This window comes from Arachis ipaensis, chromosome B9 (genome assembly GCF_059453495.1).
Source record: "Arachis ipaensis isolate K30076 ecotype BB chromosome B9, ASM5945349v1, whole genome shotgun sequence".
Taxonomy (NCBI): Eukaryota; Viridiplantae; Streptophyta; class Magnoliopsida; order Fabales; family Fabaceae; genus Arachis; species Arachis ipaensis.
This window is the reverse complement of record NC_142444.1, coordinates 112,463,174-112,469,675: the sequence shown is the minus strand read 5'-3', so window position 1 is coordinate 112,469,675 and position 6,502 is coordinate 112,463,174. Positions and strand designations below refer to the sequence as shown.

At 36.0% G+C, this 6,502-nt stretch overlaps 1 non-coding gene across 1 annotated transcript; it reads left to right on the top strand.

The window, feature by feature from the left end:
* The first annotated feature begins 812 nt into the window (after positions 1–812).
* Positions 813–920, top strand: LOC148545940 (small nucleolar RNA R71). Its single transcript, XR_015901248.1, has one exon. It is a non-coding gene; the product is annotated as a small nucleolar RNA R71 (small nucleolar RNA).
* The last annotated feature ends 5,582 nt before the right edge of the window (positions 921–6,502 follow it).

The following is a 6,502-nucleotide window of genomic DNA, read 5'->3' as shown; positions in this document are numbered from 1 at the left end:
AGGTCTTCCTCACTGGGATTAATGTCCCCTCCCTCCCTTACAGGTTCGGCCATGGTGATCAATTCAATGGCCTTGCACTCTCCTTTTGGATTTTCTTCTGTATTGCTTGGGAGAGTACTAGGAGGGATTTCAGTGATCCTTTTACTCAGCTGGCCCACTTGTGCTTCCAAATTTCTAATGGAGGACCTTGTTTCATTCATGAAACTCACAGTGGCCTTAGATAGATCAGAGACTAAGTTTGCTAAATTAGAGATATTTTGTTCAGAGTTCTTTGTCTGTTGCTGAGTGGATGATGGAAAAGGTTTACTATTGTTAAATCTGTTTCTTCCACCATTATTAAAGCCTTGTTGAGGCTTTTGATCCTTCAATGAGAGATTTGGGTGATTTCTCCATGAGGGATTATAGGTGTTTCCATATGGTTCACCCATGTAATTCACCTCTGCTATTGCAGGGTTTTCAGGATCATAGGCCTCTTCTTCAGAAGGCGCCTCTTGAGTACTGTTGGATGCAGCTTGCATTCCATTTAGACTCTGAGAAATCATATTGACTTGCTAAGTTAATATTTTATTCTGAGCCAATATGGCATTTAGAGTATCAATTTCAAGAACTCCCTTCTTCTAAGGCGTCCCATTATTCATAGGATTCCTTTCAGAAGTATACATGAACTGGTTATTAGCAACCATGTCAATAAGTTCATGAGCTTCTGCAGGCGTTTTCTTTAGGTGAATGGATCCACCTGCAGAAGTATCCAATGACATCTTAGCTAATTCAGACAGACCATCATAGAATATATCCAGGATGGTCCATTCTGAAAGCATGTCAAAAGGACACTTTTTGGTCAGTTCCTTGTATCTCTCCCAAGCTTCATAGAGGGATTCACCTTCTTTCTGTCTGAAGGTTTGAACATCCACTCTAAGCTTACTCAGCTTTTGAGGAGGAAAGAACTTGGCTAAGAAAGCCTTGACCAGCTTATCCCAAGAGTTCAGGCTATCTTTAGGTTGAGAATCCAACCATATTCTAGCTCTGTCTCTTACAGCAAACGGGAAAAGCATGAGCCTGTAGACTTCAGGATCTACTTCATTAGTCTTAACAGTATCACAGATCTGCAAGAATTCAGTTAAGAACTGAAAAGGATCTTCAGATAGAAGTCCATGAAACTTGCAGTTTTGTTGCATCAGAGAAACTAATTGAGGTTTCAGCTCAAAATTGTTTGCTCCAATGGCAGGAATTGAGATGCTTCTTCCATGTAAATTGGAATTACGTGCAGTAAAGTCACCAAGCATCCTCCTTGCATTATTATTTTCGGCTGCCATCTCCTCTTCCTGTTCGAAAATTTCTGTAAGGTTATCTATGGATTGTTGTATTTTAGCTTCTCTTAGTTTCCTCTTCAGAGTCCTTTCAGGTTCAGAGTCTGCTTCAACAAGAATGTTCTTGTCCTTACTCCTGCTCATATGAAAAAGAAGGGGACAGAAAAATAATAATAATAGGGATCCTTTTTACCCAGGTATAGAGGTTCCCTGTGTGAGTAGAAGAATAAAAGAATGTAATGTAAAGAAGGGAAGAAGAGAAAATTCGAACACAGATGGAAGAGGGGGTTCGAATTTGGGTGAGATGAAGTGTTAGTAGATGAATAAATAAATAGAAGGAGATGAGAGAGAGGGAGGATTTTCGAAAATAAAATTTTGAAAAGGGGTTAGTGATTTTCGAAAATTAGGAATAAAATCAAATTAAAATTAAAAATTGAAACAATTAGTTAATTAAAAAGAATTTTTGAAAAAGAGGGAAGATATTTCGAAAATTAGAGAGAGAGAGTTAGTTAGGTAGTTTTGAAAAAGATAAGAAACAAACAAAAAGTCAATTAGTTAGTTGAAAAAGATTTGAAATTTAATTTTGAAAAGATAAGAAGATAAGAAGTTAGAAAAAGATATTTTAAAATCAAATTTTGAAAAAGATAAGATAAAAATATATTTTTGAAAAGATATGATTGAAATTAGTTTTGAAAAAGATTTGATTTTTAAAATCACAATTAATGACTTGATTCACAAGAAATCACAAGATATGATTCTAGAACTTAAAGTTTGAATCTTTCTTGACAAGCAAGTAACAAACTTGAAATTTTTGAATCAAAACATTAATTGTTGATAATATTTTCGAAAATTATGAGATAAAATAAAAAAAATGAAAAAGATTTGATTTTTGAAAAAGATTTTGAAAAAGATAAGATTTTTAAATTGAAAATTTGATTTGACTCATAAGAAACAACTAAATTTTAAAAATTTTTGAAAAAGTCAATCCAAATTTTCGAAATTTATGAGTGAAAAGGAAAGATATTTTTTTTTATTTTTGAATTTTTTTATGATGAGAGAGAAAAACATGAAAAAGACTCAATGCATGAAAATTTTGGATCAAAACAATGAATGCATGCAAGAATGCTATGAATGTCAAGATGAACACCAAGAACACTTTGAAGATCAAGATGAACACCAAGAACTTATTTTTGAAAAAAAATTTTATGCAAAGAAAACATGCAAGACACCAAACTTAGAAATCTTTAATGCTTAGACACTAAGAATTCAAGAATGCATATGAAAAACACCATACAACACAAAACAATATAATATGAAGATCAATCAAGAAGGTTTTGTCAAGAACAACTTTTAGATCATGATGAATGCAATGCATGAATGCAATTTTCGAAAAATGCAAGATGAGTATGCAATTGACACCAAACATAAAAATTGACTCAAGACTCAAACAAGAAACACAAAATATTTTTTTGATTTTTATGATTTTATTAATTTTTTTATTTTTGTATATTATTTTCGAAAAAACATATAGGAAAAAGAAAATAAGAATTTCAAAATTTTTAATATGAATTCCAGGAATCTTGTACTCTTAGTCTAAAGCTCCAATCTGAGGGTTAGGCATGGCTTAATAGCCAGCCAAGCTTTAGTATGCTATTACATGCATTGAAGTGATTAGTTGAAGACCAATCCCAAAGCAGTTTGGATATGGCTTTACAGCCAGATAGGATTCAACATGTTACTATGAAACTCTAGAATTCATTCTTGAAAGTTTTGAAGCCATAGAATAATTTTTGAAAACAGATGAGAAATTTTTGAAAGATTTTTGAAATTTTTTTTTTGAAAGTAAAACAAAAAGAAAATTACCTAATCTGAGCAACACGATGAACCGTCAGTTGTCCAAACTCGAACAATCCCCGGCAACGGCGCCAAAAACTTGGTGCACGAAATTGTGATCTCAGGCAACGGTGCCAACAACTCTGTATGCACGTCTTAATAAATTGTTTTTCATTCACAACTTCGATACAACTAACCAGCAAGTGCACTGGGTCGTCCAAGTAATAAAACCTTACGTGAGTAAGGGTTGATCCCACGGAGATTGTTGGTATGAAGCAAGCTATGGTCATCTTGTAAATCTCAGTCAGGCGGATAATAATTGATTATGGAGTTTTCGAAAATAATACTAATTAAACAGAAAATAAAGATAGAAATACTTATGTATATCACTGGTAAGAATTTCAGATAAAGGTATAGAGATGCTTTCGTCCCTCTGAACTTTTGCTTTCCCACTGTCTTCATCCAATCAGTCTTACTCCTTTCCATGGCTGGCTTTATGTAAGGACATCACCATTGTCAATGGCTACTTTTCATCCTCTCTGTGAAAATAGTCCGATGCGCTGTCACTGCATGGCTAATCATCTGGAGGCATCACCATGGTCAATGGCTGCATCCTATCCTCTTGTGAAAATGGTCCAAATGCTCTGTCATAGCATGGCTAATCATCTGAGGTTCTCGATCATACTGGAATAGGATTCACCCTCCTTTTGCGTCTGTCACTACGCCCAGCACTCGCGAGTTTGAAGTTCGTCACAGTCATTCAATCCCAGAATCCTACTCGGAATACCACAGACAAGGTTTAGACTTTCCGGATTCTCATGAATGCCGCCATCAATCTAGCTTATACCACGAAGATTCTGATTAAGAGATCCAAGAGATAATCATCCAATCTAAGGTGGAACGGAAGTGGTTGTCAGGCACGCGTTCATGGGGGAATGATGATGATTGTCACGTTCATCACATTCATGTTAAAGTGCGAATGAATATCTTAGAAGCGGAATAAATTGAGTTGAATAGAAAAATAGTAGTACTTTGCATTAATTCATGAGGAACAGCAGAGCTCCACACCTTAATCTATGGAGTGTAGAAACTCTACCGGTGAAAATACATAAGTGAAAGGTCCAGGCATGGCCGAATGGCCAGCCCTCAAAACGAGATCACAGGATCAAAAATACAATTCAGGATGATCCGAAGATGTCAAATACAATAGTAAAAAGTCCTATTTATACTAAACTAGCTACTAGGGTTTACAGAAGTAAGTAATTGATGCATAAATCCACTTCTGGGGCCCACTTGGTGTGTGCTTGGGCTGAGCTTTAGCTTTACACGTGCAGAGGCTTCTTTTGGAGTTGAACGCCAGGTTGTAACGTGTTTCTGGCGTTCAACTCTGGTTTGTGACGTGTTTCTGGCGTTTAACTCCAGACAGCAGCGTAGAACTGGCGTTCAACACTCTTTTACGTCATCTAAACTCGGCCAAAGTATGGACTATTTTATATTGCTGGAAAGCCCTGGATGTCTACTTTCCAACGCAATTGGAAGCGCGCCATTTTGAGTTCTGTAGCTCCAGAAAATCCACTTTGAGTGCAGGGAGGTCAGAATCCAACAGCATCAGTAGTCCTTCTTCAACCTCTGAATCTGATTTTTGCTCAAGTCCCTCAATTTCAGCCAGAAAATACCTGAAATCATAGAAAAATACACAAACTCATAGTAAAGTCTAGAAATGTGAATTTAACATAAAAACTAATGAAAATATCCCTAAAAGTAATTAGATCCTACTAAAAACATACTAAAAACAATGCCAAAAAGCGTATAAATTATCCGCTCATCACTCTTCAAGCAATTTAAATTTCTCAACAATTTAGATTCAGTAATTTAGATCTCTGAAGAGGCGGAAATTGGCAAGTTAAGGAATTATTATAAGAGATACGTTGCAAGTACAGTCCTTAACCAACCGAAATTCCGTTTATCAATTTAGAAGGGTTGTCACAAAAATTAGAATTAAAATACTGGGAGTATGAATCCCAGGTCGTCTCCCAACGAGTTGCAGAAAGATGTGCTATTTTATTAATCAGATGTTTTCTAAAAAATGGTTGAGTTGATAAACAAGAAATTAAATTAGAGAATTTATGTAATTTAAATAAAAACCTTGACTGGGAGTAGATTAGTTGGAAGCCCTATCCTTGATGGAGTTCTCTCAAGATTAAAATGATAATTGAAGGTTGTTCTGCTTAGTTACCCTTTACTAGGTAAAGGAAAGTCAAGCAAGTTGGAAAGCTATTTATGGTCACAAGTCCTAATCCTCTCCCTTGGGAAGGACTAGTGTCAATGACTAGAGGGCGATCCAACAATAAACCCAATTACAATTTTTCTCTTGAGTAATCCAACTCAAGGTTTCCTTTCAATCATCTCCCAATCATGTTATGGAACTACTCGCTCATTATCAATGTAAATTTCACAAAATAGGGAAGAGAGATATTGAAAGACATAATAAATAATAATCAAAAGGATTAATTAAAAATAAAAATAGTTCTTGTATAAATAAATTCTAGAAATAATTCAAGAGTAACTCTGAGTAAATAAAGGACATGAAAGAGTAAGTGACAAGTAAGGAAACAAACTAGAATGACGAAGTCTTGACGGAGGTAATAACTCTTCTCGATATCCTAATCCAAAAAGCAATTAAAATCAAAATCCTAAAATCCTAAGAACTATGAATGTGTAGAGAGAAAACCTAGAGGAGAGGTAAAATCAGATCTAAAACTAAAACTATGCGGAATGAATTGTTGTCCTTTGTCTCTGCATGTTCCCTGGCTCTAATCTGCTTTTCTGGGCCAAAAACTGGGTCAAAACAGGGCCCAAAATCGCCCCCAGCGAATTCTGCAGATTCTGCAGATCGCGCACGTCACGCGATCGCGTCATCCAGGCGTTCGCGTCATCCAGCGTTTTGCCTTGCCACGTGTCCGCGTCGTCCACGCCTTCGCGTCACTTGTGTAGTTTCCAATCCGCACGGTCGCGTGAACCATCGTTCGCGTCACTGTAATTTTCTCTATATCGCGCGGTCGCGTGAGCCATGCGTCCGCGTCACTTCTCGCTGGTCATCTCCTCAATTTCTTGTGTTCCTTCCATTTTTGCAAGCTTCTTTTCTAATCTCCAAGTCATTCATGCCCTATAAAGCCTGAAACACTTAACACACAGATCACGGCATTGAATGGAGTAAAGGAGAATTATAATACAAAATTAAAAGTCTCTAGGAAGCAATTTTTCAACCATAAAGTATTTTTAGGAAGGAATTATAAATGCATGCTTATTTAATGAATAAGTGGGTAAAGATTTGATAAAACCACACAATTAAACACAATATA